Source organism: Erinaceus europaeus, chromosome 23, assembly GCF_950295315.1.
Source record: "Erinaceus europaeus chromosome 23, mEriEur2.1, whole genome shotgun sequence".
NCBI classification, from domain to species: Eukaryota; Metazoa; Chordata; class Mammalia; order Eulipotyphla; family Erinaceidae; genus Erinaceus; species Erinaceus europaeus.
In genome coordinates, this window is record NC_080184.1 from 10112687 (window position 1) to 10132012 (window position 19326).

General features: G+C 39.9%; 2 protein-coding genes across 15 annotated transcripts in view; one reads left to right on the forward strand and one right to left on the reverse strand.

The window, feature by feature from the left end:
* The window catches only part of LOC103127428 (zinc finger protein 709-like), a 393603-nt gene that overhangs the window by 229511 nt on the left and 144766 nt on the right, over positions 1-19326 (forward strand). The gene's annotated exons all lie outside the window — the stretch shown is intronic.
* The window catches only part of LOC103127427 (zinc finger protein 709-like), a 426106-nt gene that overhangs the window by 7547 nt on the left and 399233 nt on the right, over positions 1-19326 (reverse strand). Inside the window, exons 2-3 of one of the 9 annotated variants that reach the window (XM_060181678.1) lie at positions 7325-7541; positions 4357-4462 (exon numbers count right to left, since the gene is read on the reverse strand). The exons of 6 other annotated variants lie outside the window; for them this stretch is intronic. The gene's annotated coding sequence lies outside the window, so the exon portion shown is untranslated. Of the gene's footprint in view, positions 1-4356; positions 4463-7324; positions 7542-17696; positions 17823-19326 lie in introns of those variants that run through there. 2 more of the 9 variants (XM_060181677.1, XM_060181681.1) reach the window with 2 other exon arrangements.

Below are 19326 nucleotides of genomic sequence, written 5' to 3' on the forward strand. Positions count from 1 at the left end.
AGACTAATAAATTTTCTTCAAACTCCACTTCTAACCCTAAAAAAGTTGAACTGAGTAAACCCCATGAGCAAGAGCTTAGCACAACTCATTGAATAATTAACTAAAAAAATTAAAATATAGTATTGTGCAGGCCAGAAAGTAGCAGAGTGGATAGTGTTGGAATCTAAAGCATATGGGTCTGAAGGCTTTGAACTTTGGCACTACATGTGCAGCTGTGAGTCTCTGATTCTCTTATCTATTCTTCTCTCACAATAATAGATAAATTTGAAAGCAAAAAAAAAAAAAAAGAAAGAAAGAAACGATGTTCTGAAACTGTGGATGAGAGGGAATCAAAGAATTCAGAAAATTTTAGCTGAGGGAAAATTCCAGTAATCCTAACCACTCCCCAATGCCTGGTCTTGAAAGACAAGATGCCCCTACTCCCTCACTCCTGGTCCTGAAAGAGAAGAGTCCTTGTACCATGACCACTTGTAACAGTGAAAACCACTGTGTAATTGTGATAACCACTGCTTCGGTAATCCAAGGCTAACTTAACTCACACATCCTAGTTTAAAATAATGTCACAATGCCCATTCTGGGCCAGAGTCTGCAGGGTGACAGCCATGGTTCTCAGTCCACAATTTAAAATAATATTAGCTTTCTCCTCCACTCAATTTTGGGTCCAGTCTCCTTGAATTTCAGCATTCCCTAACATAAATAATACATGGCTGGAGAATTTTTTCTATTTTCTTTTCTCTTTTCTCTATTTATTTTAATTTTTTTATTGGGAGATTAATGTTGAACAGTCAACAGTAAATACAATAGCTTGTACATGCATAAAATTTCTGTTTTCCACATAAAAACATTATTATTATTATTATTATTTACCAGAGTTCTGCTTAGCTCTGCTTTTAAGTAGTTCTGCAAATTGAACTATGGAGCTCAGAATCTTAGGCATCTCAGGCATGAAGGTCATTTGCACAACCACTGTGCTGTGTCACCAGCCCAGCATGAACTGCTTCATCCTTTTCCTTATGTCCATCAATCAGAGGAGTAGGATAGCTAGTATTTTCTCCATAACTATGTGGACACTTATCTAGGTGAATCCCAACACAGTGCCATATCCCATCCCCAATGGAAGGTCCCCTGTTCTTTATTACCCTGAGAGAATGGACCAAATATCTCTACAGGGTGCAGAAATTGGGAGGTATAATTTCTGTAATTGCTTATCCACTGGACATAGGTTGATCAACACCCGCAGCCAGTTCCTATCCTTCCCTATTGGGGTAGAGCTCTAGGGAGGTGGGGTTCCAGGACACATTGGTGAGGTTATTTGACAGATAGGCTTCTTAGATCCCCCTCACCCCCAGATGTGGCTTCTCAGCTTTTTCTTGGCTACAACAGAATTTTCCTTTGCCAGAACTCTGGACTCTACTTGCCTTGTTTTGAGTACCTCAATTTTCTAATAGTTTGATGCTAAAACTTAGCATCAAACTATTAGGGGCTAGAATTTTGATTCTCCCTCTGGGCCTTTCATTTCACACTATCCTAACACAGGTCCCTATCTGTTGGAGGGAATCTCCACAATAAGTGAAATGGTATCACTGTCTCTTCCTCCTCCTCCCCTATCAATTAAACTCAGTCCTATAAAATAAATAACATTAAGTAAAATAAAAGAATATAGGGACTGAGTGGGATCACACCTGATTGAACACGTATGACAAAACACAAAGACCTGGGTTGAACCCCCATTCCCCACTTGCAGGGAGAAAGCTTTGTGAATGGTGAACAGTGCTGTAAGTGTCTCTTGAATCTCTCTCTATCTCCCCCTTACCTCTCAACTTCAGGCTGTCTATATACAATAAATAGATAAGATTATGAAATGAATAAAGAAATACAAAAATAGATACTAAAGACACTAATAGGCAGCCCCATGATGTCAATAGAGCACACTGAATGGAGAAGCCTCAGGAGCAGCCAAGACAGGTCATAGGAATCCACACTGAGGCCTAAGATGGATAATTTGGTTAGACATAAACAAGGGTAGTCCAGAAGGTGGTAGTGGATAAAGCTTTGAACTCTCAAGTGAGATGTCCCGAGTTCAATCCTGGACAGCACAAATATCACAGGGATGTATGATTATTTTCTCCCTCCTCCTATATTTCTTATGAATAAAAAAAATCGTAAAAAGGGGGAGGGGGAATAGTGAAGGGGACCTCAGGCACATGGCTGCTATGGGGAGCATTGGAGCCTCTCTGAGGCAACCTTTTCTATCTAAGCTCTGGAGGCTGACACTCACCAGCCTCATGATTCCATCCAGACTCTGGAATCACTGAAGTATCTTCCTCAAGAAGTGAATTAGAAGGAGACATGTGCAACCAAAAGGAGGAAGCAAGAACCCTGTGCACATTTGAGAAGCAGTACTTACTTTCTAGAGTGACTTTCTTTATTTGCAAGTACTGCCCATAAGCAGCCCAGACTGGAAAGAGCACTGGCCAAAACCTAGATTCTAAATAGATGGAGCTATTCTCACACTCATGAGACTGCTAGTCACTACTGTGACTAGAATTCCTACCATAGGCCATGGAATGGAGTCCCCATGACTTGCTGTGTTCCCACCTAGGGAACACACACCAGGCTCTGCCCTCAACTGTCTGCCAGCATGGATAATACCCTTATGGTTTGAGTCTAATTATCCAAGGGGCCAGGGATGTGAAGCCCAGACTCCTGTCCCATCTTTGAGTGTGGGGGTCTGAGTTTGCACTAGCCTACTGATCTGGTGTGGGGCATCAAGGAAAGACTAGATAACCCTAGGCAGCAGTATCAAGTTGGGGAGAGATAATTAGAATACAATTATTAAGTCTGTGCTGGTGGCCTGAGGAAGAGCAAAAGCTCACTGTGCAGAATGCCTCTCTTGCTTTGTGCATGGCCCAGTGTTTGTTTAACACTCTGTCTCTCTATATAAATGAAAATATGGATGCATTCTTTTGACTCTTCTTGGATGGAGCTAGAAGGAATTGTGTTAAGTGAGATATGTGAGAAAGAGAAAGACTAGTATGGGATGATCCCACTCATAAAAGGAAGTTGAGAAAGAGATATAGATGGAATACAGAGGGATGAGAAATTGTACTCCTCTTATCTTATGGTTATGTGAAGGTCTCCTTCCTTTTTTAAAAATATTTTATTTATTTTAATGAGAAAGAGTAGATACATAGGAAAAGATACCATGAGAGAGGAAGAAACCAGAACACTGCTCTTTCTGGCTTATGGTGGTGCTGAGGATTGAACCTGGAACCTCAGAGCCTCAGGATTGAAAGGCTTTTCATAACCATTATGCTCTCTCCCCAGCCCTCAATGTTTCCTTTTTATAAATAAATAAAAAAAATTTAAAAGACATTATTTGTAAATGACATACATCATGGTGAGGTCTTGTATGACATAGAAAATTCTAACCATGAAATTTTCAAGGTAAACCAAGTTTCCAAATAACCTGGTTATAATAATAATTACCTGTTGTCTTCTAAACCTTTAAGACAGCAAGGAACCTTCCTCATTCCTTATAAAACCTGTATTTCTTCCAGTCTTTAAACCTCTGGGGCTTTGCTCATTTTCCTGCATATTTCTTTGGATTCATACCAATGGATATGGCATCTATTGATATCAACTAAATCAGTGGAACCAGTGGCACCTCCATATTTTATTTTGGAATGTTTTCATAGATGCCAGGCCTGGGATGTCAACCCTTCAGCTCTATTATTCTGGTGAAACCTTTCCTACTTCATAGGAATCCTTAGTTCCATTTCATGTGGCATACTTCTTAACCTAGATATAGAAACTACAGAATCTAGATATAGACCAGGGTACATGAGATAGGGCAAATGTACACACGTATCCATAATTTAAAGGAAAATATATACCTTCAAGCAAATGTATGCAATAGTCTGTCATGACTCAGTAGGTACAGCAAGCAAGTAGAAAAACCAAAAGGGAAAAAAAAGTACTTAATTTTCTGCTTAGAGCTAGATACTATCCTAAACTAATTCCTATTTAAGTTTCTTCAGATACTCTGTAAGATAAAGCAAAGACTACAAAAGATGAATAAGGGCAAGAGATCACCATACTTTAAAGATCGCCCTTTTGGTCACTACCAGGCCACCCCATCATCCAGGTCCCTAGTCAGGGAATCTTGGGGTTGCTCACACAAATACAATGGGCCTAGAACTCTAGCAGATCCCTCTCTACACAATCAGTGGTCTTGTCCATCAGGAACAACATCATAAATCCACTTGTGGGTCTCTACAGGACCTTACCCTCAATGTAGAACAACGATAGAAACTGCCCAATTCTCCAAAGGGAGGCTGGGTCAACATACTCTACCATTCATGGAAGACTGGTCCTGAAATGAGTGCAGCCTATAATGTTCCTAGATATGGCCATGGGATGGAAGCTCAGGCTGATAGGGATGCAGAGGTTACACAAGCTCCTGTGCCAAATAAAACAGACATGAGGCCTAGGTCAGACTGAAGGGGTTTACAGTTCATGGTGTTTCTGTACTTTTCCTATATCTGGCAGCTACTCTCTTCCCTGATCCAGATTTCTAGTCCTATTCTCAACTCTGACACCATTTTCCCAGACAGTACTTTTAGTCCTCATGCATGTTAGCTGTCAGGCCTTGGCAAAAATTACTAAAGTCATGGCCCCCCTGGGACTATAATAGACTCCCCAGATTTTTAAAACATGAAAACCCCAAATATTATCTGTACTATTTTTACCTTTATGTTCCTGATTATTAAACAATTTGTTCTGCTTTATATCTTAATGCTTTTCAGCCACCAATTTGCAGATGCTACCATGATGCCAACCTGACCTCCCTTGGCTGACAACTTCCCTAATGTGTCCTGGAACCCCACCTCTGCAGAGTCTAACCCCACTAAGGAAAGACAGAATAAGGCTAGGGAAATGGATTGAAATGTCAAAACCGATGTACACTGTAAAAGAAACTACAGAAGCCAGCCCTCCAACCTTCTGCACACCATAAAGATATTTGGTCCACACCCACAGAGGGATAAAGAATAGGGAGGCTGCTTCCCTAGAGCTCTGGCCAACTAGGGAAAGAGAGAGAGAGGCTGGGAGCATGGATTGACCTGTCAGCTCCATATTCAGCAGGAAAGTAATTACATAAGTCAGACCTTCCACCTTTTGCACCCCATAATGGCCCAGGGTCCATGCTTCCAGAGGGTTAAAGAATAGGAAAGCTATCAGGGGAGGGAATGGGATATGGAGTTCCAGTGGTGGGAACTGTGTAGAATTGTACCCCTCTTATCCTGTGGTCTTGTCAGTGTTTCCATTTTATGAATAAATATTAAAAAAGAAGGAGGAGTAGAAGAAGGACAAAAAAAAAAGGATAGGGAGGCATCCAATGAAGTGGATGAGATATGGTACCCTGGTAGTGTGAATTGTATGGAATTTTACCCCTCTTTCCCACAATTAGATTGATCATTATTAAATTACTAAAAAATGACTGTAAGTCTTTTTGTGGATATGCTGAGTTTGCTTTCAGTCAAATTGTGGGGACAATAAACAAAGTGTTATACATAAACTTGCAATTGTTTCTAACTTACATTTTATTTAAAGTATTTGCTATGCTCATTTGTAATGTTATATTTCAGATGCTTACTAGTCTTGAACACAGTCTAATTATTTCATTCCTGTTTCCTCTTCCCTATATCATAAAGATATAAAAAGAAGAAATAGCTAGTGATGTGGGTGCCAGATAGTGGTACACCCAGTTAAGTACATAGATCATCAAGCACAAGGACCTGAGTTCAAGCATCTGTTCCCCACATATAGGGAGGAAGCTTCACAACTGGTGAAGTGTGGCTGCTGGTGAGTATCTTTCTCCTTTATTCTCAATCTCACCGTCTCTCTCAATTTTTCTCTGTTCTTTCTAATAAAAAAAAAAAAAGGAAATAAAGAAAACATGGTCATTGTAAGTGGTTGATTTGCCATGTCATGAAGCCCCAACAACACCTGGGAAAGAAAAAAAAAATCAAGTACAGCAAATCCTAACAAAGGGATTTTCAAAGTTAACCCAATTGCCAAATAATTTTATTAAATCAGTAACTACCTATTGTCTTCTTAAACCTTAAGATAGCAGGAATCTCCTGCTTCCTCTATAGAGCCTGTATTTCTCCAGTCCTGGAACCTCTAGGATGGGCCTCAATTTCCTACTACATGCTTCTCTCAGTTCATACCAAATGATATTGCATCTGCTGATCCCAACCTAATCAATGCAACAAGTACCACCTCATCATGTTTCACCAGGCGTGGAATGTCAATCCTTCAGCCTCATTACTCAGGTGACTTTTCCTTTAATAGGTGTCTTTAATTCCATTTCAGGTGGTTTACTACCTAATAATGTCCCAAAACCTAGATACAGACCAGGTCCCATAAGATAGGGCATATGTTAACATGTATCCATAAATCAGGGTAAAATGTATACCTGAAAGCAAAAGTACACAATAGTCTGCAATGAGTCAGTATATGCAGCAAGCAAGTAGAAAGACCTAAAAAGACACCACATAGTTCTAATGAAATAGTGTCTACTTAGACCTAGATACTCTCCCCACATACTTCCTATTATACTTTCCTTACTCACTCCAAAAATAATCTTATCAAAGTAAGGACTGCAAAAACTGAATAAGGGCAAGAGACTGCCATACTTTAATGATGACTCTTTAGTCACTATCAGGCCACCCATAAACTGGGGCTTTAGTCAGGAGTCATGAGATTCCCAGACATGATGGGCGTAGACCTTGAATAGATCCCTCTCTCCAATGTTACTGGTCATCTCTATCAGGAACAACACAATGGACCCCTTTGTGGACCTTGCCCTCAACATGGATCAATAACAGTAGATAATGTTCCATCCTCCAAAGAGAGAATGGACAACATACTCTGTTCCATGTGAGGAAGATGAGTTCTGAAATTGGGGCAGCTTGGAACATTCCTACTCATGACCACAGAATGTGAGCTCAGATCTACAGGGATGCAGAGGTCACATAGGCTCTTAGGCTGAATATGGGCCCCAGATCAGATCAAATTGATGGGGTTTACAGTCAACAATATTTATACACCTTTCCCTTATTTGGGAGCTATTCTCTTCCCGGATTCAGCTTTCTGGTTCTTTTTTAAATATTTATTTATTTACTTAATACCTTTTGTTGCCCTTGTTGTTTTACTGTTGTAGTTATTATTGTTGTTATTCATGTCACTGTTGTTGGATAGGACAGAGAGAAATGGAGAGAGATGGGAAAGACAGAGAGGAGAAGAGAAAGATACACACCTTCAGACCAGCTTCAGCACCTGTGAAGTGACCACCCCTGCAGGTGGGGAGCCGGAGGCTCGAACCGGGATCCTTATGCTGGAGCTTGCACTTTGCAGCACCTGCGCTTAATGCGCTGCACTACCGCCTGACTCCCAGCTTTCTGGTTCTTTTTCCAGCCATGACATCATTTCCCCAGACAATCACTTGGATCTACCTCTATATATCTGGTGTCAGGCTAAGGAAAGAAAAAAGGAAAGAAGGAAAAAAAAAAACTAGTATAGTCATGGGCCCTTTGGAATATAACTGAAATAGGAGTACAAACTATCTACAAAACGAAGATCCCCCCACCCCAACTCTTCATCAGAACTATACCAGCCTTTAGGTTCATGATTAGTCAACAATTTGTTTGGCTCTATATGTTAACTCTTTTTTCAGTTCCCAAGTTCCAAATACTAACATGATGCCAACCAGACTTCCCTGGACAGATGATCCCACCAATGTGTCCTGGAGCCCTGCTTACCAGGATCCCTGCCCCACTAGGAAGGAGCGAAGCAGGCTGGGAGTATATATTGACCTGTCAATACCCATGTTCATCAGAGAAGCAATTACAGAAGCCATCTTCTGACCCCATAATGACGTTGGGTCCATACTCCCAGAGGGATAAAGAATAGGATAACTATCAGGGGATGGGATGGGATATGGAGTTCTGGTGGTGGGACTTGTGTGGAGTTGTATCCCTCTTATCCTGTGGTTTTTGTCAGTGTTTCCTTTTTAAAAATAACAATAAAAAATATATATCTGATCATCTACCAAAAAAAGGAGCAACTAGTAATGTTACTTTGTAGTAAAATAGACTGAGTCCTCATTAATTTCAACTTCAATTAGAAAAAAACAAGGCAATATCTTCAATGCACAAAGGTTATAAGTTGAATTTCTAAAACAAACAAAAATTGAGTGAAAGCAGTTTCTGCATTAAAATATTCTGAGTAGATTCGACTTCCGGAGGCGGAGCTACAAGCAGCAGATTGCTTTCTCTCCTCTCCTCTCCTCTCCCGGATCAACTAGGAATACCAAAGGAGACCACCCGGACCGAAACAAGACAGGACTAGAATGACCACAGAAACCCAGTAAATCACCCGTGAGTACAAACACGCGTGGCTCATGACAGAGAGGAGAGAGGGGCCTAAGGAGAGATTAAGTGACTGCTAACAGTTCAACAGTTTGTCAGTGGAGACACCACCTTCAGTCTGCTCCACCAATAAGGGGACAGCTGAAGGGAGGAAAGGACTCCCCAGAGACTCACCAAGTGCAACTCTGAGTCTCCATTGCTACTACCCTCAGAATCTGGAGCAGCAACAGGGAGGGACACCAGGGTACAGAGATCTAACCAGGAAACTCAGAAGACCTATACCTCGGTGGCATAGCTGAGGGGCTGTGAAAGTCTCTTTGCATAACCACTGGATTATCTCTGCCACACCCTGCTTTATCTCTTGGTCAGGAGTCAGTGATTAAGCTAAGAAGCCTATTGATAGTTTAAAAGCCCTCAGGCTACCATAGCCTACAGGGGAAAAAAAAAAGGCTTTTACACCACTGAACTCCAACTCAGGGATTGAAAAAACTGTTAACTTATTTAAAATGGTTAAAAAAACAAGAAAAAATATTGGAGACTCGAACCAGGACAAGAGTCCAGCTAAAAGTCCTCCAGAGGGTGAAGCACAAAACAACGAGTTCAACATCCAAACATTAGCTAAGGAAATAATAACAGGAGTGAGTAAAGAATTTGAAAACATTGTAATCAGAAATGCAGGAACAACAAATGAGAATATGGAAGAAAATTCTAATTATCTCATGGTTATTAGAGAGCTGAAAGCTGAAATCGCTGAGCTAAGAAGGCAACTAGCTGAACAAGCTAAAACAGTATCACAGCAGGGCAACAAAATAGATGAACTCCAGAAAGCAGTAGAGGGCAGAGAGAATAGAATCAATGAGGCTGAAGACAGAATTAGCAAGATTGAGGATGAATTAGAGACAACTAAAAAAGAAGTAAGAGATCTCAAAAAGAGATTAAGAGATGCTGAAAACAACAACAGAGTCCTATGGGATGACTTCAAAAGAAACAATATACGCATTATTGGCTTACCAGAGGAAGAAAGAGAAGGGGAGGAAGAAAGCATTCTCCAGGCCATAATAGCTGAAAATTTCTCTAGTCTAGACAACACCAAAGACATAAAGATTCAAGAAGCCCAGAGGGTCCCAAACAGAATAACCCAGACCTAAAGACACCAAGACATGTCATACTTAGATTGGAAAGGAATAAGGATAAAGAAAGGATCCTCAAGGCTGCAAGAGAAAAACAAAGAGTCACCTACAAAGGAAAACCCATAAGATTAGCAGCAGACTTCTCCATACAAACACTACAGGCCAGAAGAGAATGGCAAGCTATCTATCGAGTGCTCAATGAGAAAGGCTTTCAGCCAAGAATACTATATCCTGCTAGATTGTCATTCAGACTAGATGGAAGCATCAAAACCTTCTCAGACAAGCAACAGTTGAAGGAAGCAACCATCACCAAGCCTGCCCTGAAAGAAGTTCTGAAAGGTCTCCTATAAACAGTCAGACCACCACAAATAGGACATATATCAAAACACTCTAAAACTCTACAAGAATGGCGTTAAAATATCTTCAATCTTTGATATCAATAAATGTCAATGGCCTGAATTCACCTATTAAAAGACACAGAGTAGGAAGATGGATCAGAAAACACAACCCAACAATATGTTGTCTACAGGAAACTCACCTAACTCAACAAGACAAACACAGACTTAAAGTGAAAGGATGGAAAACTATCATTCAAGCCAATGGCCCACAAAAAAGGGCAGGAACAGCTATTCTCATATCTGACATGATAGACTTTAAAATAGATAAGATTAAAAAAGATAGGAATGGACACTACTTAATGCTCAGAGGATCAGTCAATCAAGAGGACTTAACAATTATTAATATCTATGCACCCAATGAGAAGCCATCTAAATACATCAAACTTCTACTGAAAGAGCTACAACAATATATTAACAGTAACACAATCATAGTAGGGGACTTCAACACCCCACTATCTCAACTTGACAGATCATCCAGGCAGAAAATCAGTAAAGACATAAGGGAGCTAAATGAAGAGATAGATAAACTAGAACTATTGGACATTTTCAGAGTCATTCATCCCAAGAAACTGTAATACACATTTTACTCAAATCCACATGGATCATTCTCAAGGATAGACCATACGTTAGGCCACAAAGACAGCATCAGCCTATTCAAGAGCACTGAAATCATCCCAAGCATCTTCTCAGACCACAGTGGAATTAAACTAACATTTAACAATCAACAAAAGATTAGTAACAGTGCCAAAATGTGGAAGCTCAACAGTACACTTCTTAACAACTTCTGGGTCAAAGAGGAAATCAAGGAAGAAATCAAAATGTTTCGAGAGTTCAATGAAAATGAAGACACAAGCTATCAAAATATTTGGGACACAGCTAAAGCAGTCCTAAGAGGGAAGTTGATAGCTATACAAGCACACATTAGGAAACAAGAAAAGGCACAAATAAACAGCCTGATTGCACATCTCAAAGACCTAAAAGAAGAACAACAAAGGAACCCTAAAGCAACCAGAAGGACAGAAATTACTAAAGTTAGGGCAGAAATAAATAACATTGAGAATAGGAAAACCATACAAAAGATCAATGAAAGTAAATGTTGGTTCTTCGAAAGACTAAACAAAATCGACAAACCTTTAGCCAGACTCACAAAACAAAAAAGGGAGAAGACCCAAATAAATCGGATAGTAAATGAAAGAGGAGAAATCACAACAGACACTGCAGAAATTCAACATATCATGCGAGGCTTCTATGAACAACTATATGCCACCAAGCTAGAGAACCTGGAAGAAATGAATGATTTCCTAGATACCTACCAACTTCCAAAACTAAGTCAAGAGGAAGTGGATAACATGAACAGGCCCATCACAGCTAAGGAAATTGAAACAGTTATCAAAAATCTTCCCAAAAATAAAACTCCTGGACCAGATGGTTTTACAAATGAATTCTACAAAACTTTCAAAGAAGAACTAATACCTCTACTTTTAAAAGTCTTCCAGAAGATTGAAGACACTGGAATACTCCCTGCCAGCTTCTATGAAGCCAACATCACCCTGATACCAAAAGCAGACAGGGACACAACCAAAAAAGAAAACTACAGACCAATATCTCTGATGAACATAGATGCGAAAATATTGAACAAAATTCTAGCCAACCGGATACAGCAGTATATCAAAAAAATTGTTCATCATGACCAAGTGGGGTTTATCCCAGGCATGCAAGGTTGGTTTAATATACGTAAGTCAATCAATGTGATCCACCACATCAACAAAAGCAAGACCAAAAACCACATGGTCATATCAATAGATGCAGAGAAAGCCTTTGACAAAATACAACATCCCTTTATGATCAAAACACTACAAAAAATAGGAATAGATGGAAAATTCCTGAAGATAGTGGAGTCTATATAGCAAACCTACAGCCAACATCATACTCAATGGTGAAAAACTGGAAGCATTTCCCCTCAGATCAGGTACTAGACAGGGCTGCCCACTATCACCATTACTATTCAACATAGTGTTGGAAGTTCTTGCCATAGCAATCAGGCAGGAGCAAGGAATTAAAGGCATACTGATTGGAAGAGAAGAAGTCAAACTCTCCTTATTTGCAGATGACATGATAGTATACATGGAAAAACCTAAGGAATCCAGCAAGAAGCTTTTGGAAATCATCAGGCAATACAGTAATGTGTCAGGCTATAAAATTAACATTCAAAAGTCAGTGGCATTCCTCTATGCAAACACTAAGCTAGAAGAAATTGAAATCCAGAAATCAGTTCCTTTTTCTATAGCAACAAAAACTATAAAATATCTAGGAATAAACCTAACCAAAGAAGTGAAAGACTTGTATACTGAAAATTATGAGTCACTACTCAAAGAAATTGAAAAAGACACAAAGTGGAAAGATATTCCATGTTCATGGGTTGGAAGAATTAACATCATCAAAATGAATATATTACCCAGAGCCATCTACAAATTTAATGCTATCCCCATCAAGATCCCAAGCACATTTTTTAGGAGAATAGAAAAAATGCTACAAATGTTTATCTGGAACCAGAAAAGACCTAGAATTGCCAAAAAGATCTTGAGAAAAAAGAACAGAACCGGAGGCATCACACTGCCAGATCTCAAACTGTATTATAGGGCCATTGTCATCAAAACTGCTTGGTACTGGAACATGAACAGACACACTGACCAGTGGAATAGAATTGAGAGCCCAGAAATGAGGCCCCACACGTATGGACATCTAATCTTTGACAAAGGGGCCCAGACTATTATATGGGGGAAGCAGAGTCTCTTCAACAAATGGTGTTGGAAACAATGGGTGGAAACATGCAGAAGAATGAAACTGAATCACTGTGTTTCACCAAATACAAAAGTAAATTCCAAGTGGATCAAGGACTTGGATGTTAGACCAGAAACTATCAGATACTTAGAGGAAAATATTGGCAGAACTTTTTTCCGCATAAATTTTAAAGACATTTTCAATGAAACGAATCCAATTACAAGGAAGACTAAGGCAAGTATAAACCTATGGGACTACATCAAATTAAAAAGCTTCTTCACAGCAAAAGAAACCACTACCCAAACCAAGAGACCCCTCACAGAATGGGAGAAGATCTTTACATGCCATACATCAGATAAGAGTTTAATAACCAACATATATAAAGAGCTTGCCAGACTCAACAACAAGACAACAAATAACCCCATCCAAAAATGGGGGGAGGACTTGGACAGAATATTCACCACAGAAGAGATCCAAAAGGCCGAGAAACACATGAAAAAATGCTCCAAGTCTCTGATTGTCAGAGAAATGCAAATCAAGACAACAATGAGATATCACTTCACTCCTGTGAGAATGTCACACATCAGAAAAGGTAACAGCAGCAAATTCTGGAGAGGGTGTGGGGTCAAAGGAACCCTCCTGCACTGCTGGTGGGAATGTCAATTGGTCCAACCTCTGTGGAGAACAGTTTGGAGAACTCTCAGAAGGCTAGAAATGGACCTACCCTATGACCCTGCAATTCCCCTCCTGGGGATAGATCCTAAGGAACCCAAAACAGCCATCCAAAAAGATCTGTGTACACATATGTTCTTGGCAGCACAATTTGTAATAGCCAAAACCTGGAAGCAACCCAGGTGTCCAACAACAGATGAGTGGCTGAGCAAGTTGTGGTATATATACACAATGGAATACTACTCAGCTGTAAAAAATGGTGACTTCACCGTTTTCAGCCAATCTTGGATGGACCTTGAAAAAATCATGTTGAGTGAAATAAGTCAGAAACAGAAGGATGAATACGGGATGATCTCCCTCTCAGGCCGAAGTTGAAAAACAAGATTAGAAAAGAAAACACAAGTCGAACCTGAAATGGAATTGGAGTATTACACCAAAGTAAAAGACTCTGGGGTGGGTGGGTGGGTGGGGAGAATACAGGTCCATGAAAAATGATGAATGAAATAGTGGGGGTTGTATTGTTAAATGGGAATCTGGGGAATGTTATGCATGTAAAAAAAAAAAAAAGTAGAAACGCAAAGCAGAAATTGACTGAGTTTGGAGTATGGCACCAAAGTAAGAAAGCAGAAGTACACTAGAGTTTGCAGTGAGTACCTCCCCAATACTTCCTCTCCACTTTTCCAAGCTTTGGGTCCATGATTGCTCAACAATTTGTTTGGCTTTGTATGTTAACTCTCTTTTCAGTCACCAGGTTCCAGGTGTCATCAGGATGCCGGCCAGACTTCCCTGGATTGAAGACACCACCAATGTGTCCTGGAGCTCAGCTTCCCCAGAGACCCACCCTACTAGGGAAAGAGAGAGGCAGACTGGGAGTATGGACCGACCAGTCAACGCCCATGTTCAGCGGGGAAGCAATTACAGAAGCCAGACCTTCTACCTTCTGCAACCCTCAATGACCCTGGGTCCATGCTCCCAGAGGGATAGAAAATGGGAAAGCTATCGGGGGAGGGGGTGGGATATGGAGATTGGGCGGTGGGAATTATGTGGGGTTGTACCCCTCCTACCCTATGGTTTTGTTAATTAATCCTTTCTTAAATAAAAAAATAAATAAATAAATAAAGATTTGTGTTCCCTCTTCAAAAAAAAAAAAAAAAAGAAAAGTAAAATGGGCAACGTAATGTAAGAGATGGTTAGGTCTTCTCTTCAAAATAACATGAATAGAACAACTGTCTAGGGAGTCGGGTGGTAGCACAGCGGGTTAAGTGCATGTGGCACAAAGCGCAAGCACTGGTGTAAGGATCCCGATTCAACCCCCCAGCTCCCCACCTGCAGGGGAGTCGCGTCACAGGTGGTGAAGCAGGTCTGCAGGTGTCTATCTTTCTCTCCCCCTTCTCTGTCTTCCCTTCCTCTCTCCATTTCTCTCTGTCCTATCCAAGAATGATGACATCAATAGCAACAATAACTACAACAAACAATTAAAAAAACAACAAGGGGAACAAAAGGGAAAATAAATAAATTTTTTAAAAAAAGAACAACTGTTTAGTACAAAAATTCTTTTTATAAATTGTTATCTATGACCACTTTTGGCCAGTAGTTTTGTATTCTTTAGGTCAGCTCCTTGCAGTGCTTGCTAATCCTCCAGCAGAGACTTTCAGACCTCTTCTTCCTTTCCTTATTTAGGCAATGGGGAGACTGTGAGCTGACGCCCCGCTCAGGAGTGGAGGTATAAAAGATGGGAGAAGGGTGAAGGGGGTGCACTGTGGCCTGACAGCCACTGTTGACAACATGCCCTTTTGCAAAAGATAAATGCCTTGCTTCAACTCTTTTTTTTTGCCTTGACAAGTAATTTTAATGGGAAATCATTTACAACAGTAATAAAATATATATGTAAACATATTCTTTAATTTTTGTAAGTCAATACTAAATCACTAACAAAAATTAGAAAAAAAACTAGATTCAGGACTCAACTTTAAATGCTGAATATCTGCATATTATTATTGTTGTTTTTGTTATTATCATTATCACTATTATTATTAATCTATCAGTTTATTTTATTTTTATGGAGATAGTGCCTGTATTTTCTGAAGCCTACTGAACTAAACACAGGGTATATGGATCATCCTTCCCAAAAAGGGTACAGACCCTGCTTGTTGGGTAGCTCTGTCTCCCCCTCACTGACTCCCAGTGTCATGGACTGGCATGCAGAAGGGCAAGGTCTGAGGCTGGGGTCCTCATGTGTGTTCCTGTCATCCTCTATCTGGAATATCCACTTCTGATGCGGTACTAACAATCCCTCATTTTGTTATGTTCCTACAGAAATTTCCTTCTAAATACCATACTCTGAGAACTTTCTGTACCATCTCTCCACTCTGTCACATCAACCAGCTCCTTTCAGGGGATGTCTCTGCTTTCTGCTATCTGATTCTAGAGCCATCATCCTGTGATAGACCTTTCTTTCCATGTGCTCTGGACACAGCATGGACTTGTGCACCTAACATTTACAGGTCTTTCTTCAACCTCCACAGAGAAGAACAGGGTAGGGATGCAAGTAGAGAGACTAATGAGAAGAGACCAGAAGACTGAGGCTTCCTGGTCACTTTTCTCTTTGGCCTCTAGGAACTCCTAGGCCTTCTTTTTTCTCTAGGCCTCTAGGAACTCCTAGGCCTTCTTATTCTCCTAAAACAGATGACTGAGAGGACATCATTGATATCAGCCCTTTATTCCCATCCCAGTCCCTCCCCTTCACTCCATGTTCTGGCACAACTACTGTTTCCTAACTAAGGAGACAGAATGCTTCTGTGAGGGACATTCAGACCTTCCTCACAAGCTGTGAGCACAGAACATGACCCATGTCCTCAGCTTTGATTGCACCAGATTCTCTGCTGCAGGGAGGGACACACAGACAGGGAAGGGAACACTGACTTTCATGGGTGTGGCCTTAGAATTGTCTCAGGAAGAGTGAGAGTATCTGGGCCAGGGTGAAAGTTTTTACACCCATGGGATGTTACAGAACTATAGGGGCCTGCTCTTCCTGGCTGAGGAGGTTTCATAAAAAACACTATTCTAGGGTGGGGGTAGATAGCATAATGGTTATGCAAAGAGACTCTCATGCCTGAGGCTCCAAAGTCCCAGGTTCAACCCAGCCACACAATCATAAACCAGAGCTGAGCAGTGCTCTGGTTAAAAAATAAGCAAACAAAAAAAATTCTGTTATTATCAGCTTTATACACATATTTGGAAAGGTTTTTTTGTTTTTTTTTTTACAAAAATTCAAGCGGGCAGGGGTAGATAGCATAATGGTTATGCAAACAGACTCTCATGCCTGAGGCTCCAAAGTCCCAGGTTCAATCACCTGCACCACCATAAGCCAGAGCTGAACAGTACTCTGGTAAAATAAAATAAAATAATAAAAAATAATAATAATAATAAAATTCAAGCATATCCCAAATTAAAGTTAGTTCTACAGTGAATGTCTCTGTACTTATAGCCTAGCTGTAATGACTGTTAATTCATAGCTGATAGTGAATTTTTCTACTCACCCTTCCCAAGGGATAGATTTGTTTATTTTTAGAAATAACAAATTTTGACTGCTAAGCAAGTGAAGAACCCATATAAGGGCACATTTTGCCATGTGAAAGGAACAGAGTTTAAACCCCAAGTGCCAACCAGCAGGAGGGAAGCTCTATGAATGATTAAGTGGTGCTACAGACTCCCCCATCTGCGTCTCCTCTCAATTTCTCTCTATCCTATAAAATAACATTTTTAAAAAGATCTCTATGAGGGTACACACCCAAAAATAAATAAGTGGTCACTCCAGCATGTAACTGGAGTGTTGGAGATAAAATGTACCAATAACATTTTTCTTCTAGAAAAACAACACAGCATATAAACACAGAGAAAAGCAGACTATGTGGTGGGATTCCTTTGGGAGATGACATATTCTGACAACAGTGAAGTGAAGATCACATAGCACTGTGAATTCTGACTGGTCAAGAAGAGTACAATTTAAAATTTCAAGATGCTTAGTTTATACCTGCATTCTTTATTTATATAGTTCAAACATAGGGCAAAGTATGTGTATAATACTGTGGTGGTTATCCAGGGGGAAATGTGAATTTCAGCATTGGGAAGTACAGAAATGTGGCAGTAGGTATGGTTTGAAACTACAGCCCTGTAATCTTATCATCTTGTAAACCATTATTGTAATATAGATGAGAAATAAAATTAAATATAGACAACAAAAACAACCACAGTGGTCAGCATGCTTATTAAATATTTACCTCTTTAAAAAGAGTGCTGGGGCAGCGGAGGGAGTATAAAATTATGCAAAGAGAATCGCTTTACTGAGGGTCTAAAGTTCCAGATCAATCCCCATGCACCATTATAAACTAGAGCTGAGAATTATACTGGTGAAAGAAAAAAAAAATTCTGTTGTGTAATATTGATAGGCCAACACATCATTGAACAAATATAGATATATATGAGGGTGCTGACATTAAATTGTTAACTGATATATCTGTACTAGTGATACTAGTGATAATCAATGGGACATTGATATGATGCACTGCTACTAGTGATAATATATGAGGGTGTTGACATTAAATTGTTAACTGATATATCTGTACTAGTGATACTAGATTTAATCAATGGGACATTTGATATGATGCTCTGCTCTGTGGCCTCTTAAAATTCAACACAAATGTACATGCAGTGAATTTAGGATGATAAAGTATATCTAGGAGTTAATTAGAAAAAAAAATGAAAATAAATTTAAACATACAGTTTTTGAGCCAGGATTTCGAACTGGGATCCTTGAGTGAGTCCTTACATTTTCTACTATGTGAACTAACTTGGTGTGCCGTTTGGGCCCTTAATTTAATTAAATTATATATATATATATATATATATATATATATATATATATATATATATATATCTTTAAGAAAACAAGAAAAAAATATATATATATTTCTTTTTAGTTAAAAATTAAAAATAAATTGTCACTAGTATCACTGATGCCTGTATGATGAATCCACTGCTACAGGCAACATTCTTTCCCTTTTTCTTTGACTTGATTTGACAAAAATAAATCGTGAGGGGAAGGACATACGGAGGAACTGAGAGAGAGAGAGACACGCACAGACACACAGAGAGAGCGAGATATATATATATATATATATATATATGTATATATATATATATATATTGGTTTCCCTTGTTTTATTGTTGGAGTTATTATTTTTGTTGTTGTTGGATAGGACAGAGAGAAATGTAAAGAGGAGGGGAAAACAGAGAGGGGTAGAGAAAGATAAGACACCTGCAGACCTGCATCACTGCTAGTTAAGCTTCTCCCCTGCAGTTGGGGAGCCAGGGGCTCAACCAGGATTCTTAAACCTGTTCTTGCACTTTGGCCCACATGCACTTAACCAGCTGTGCTACCACTCGACTCCCCAATAACACATTCTTTAACTGAACTAACCAGAATCGATCACACCACTGTTTTGCAGGTCACACTTTACAACTCTGCATAAAAACCTAATTACAGACAACAGATGGTGATAGTGGACTTGCCTGAGTACACACATTACTCTGCTCACAACCTGGGTTCAACTTCTGGTCTCCAGATGATGGAAGAGTCAAGAGCGCAGCACTACATGTGTGTCTCTCCATCCCCTTGGCTTTTTGTTTTGTTTTGTTTTGTTTTTTATCTCCAGGGCTGTTGCTGAGGCTTGGTTCCTGCACTACAAATTCACTGCACCTGGAGGCCCCCCCTTTTGTTGCCCTTGTTTATCGTGTTGTTATTGTTGGATAGGACAGAGAGAAATTGAGAGAGGGGAAGACAGAGAGGGGAAGAGAAATTTAGACACCTGCACACCTGCTTCACTGCTTGTGAGGTGACACCTCTGCAAG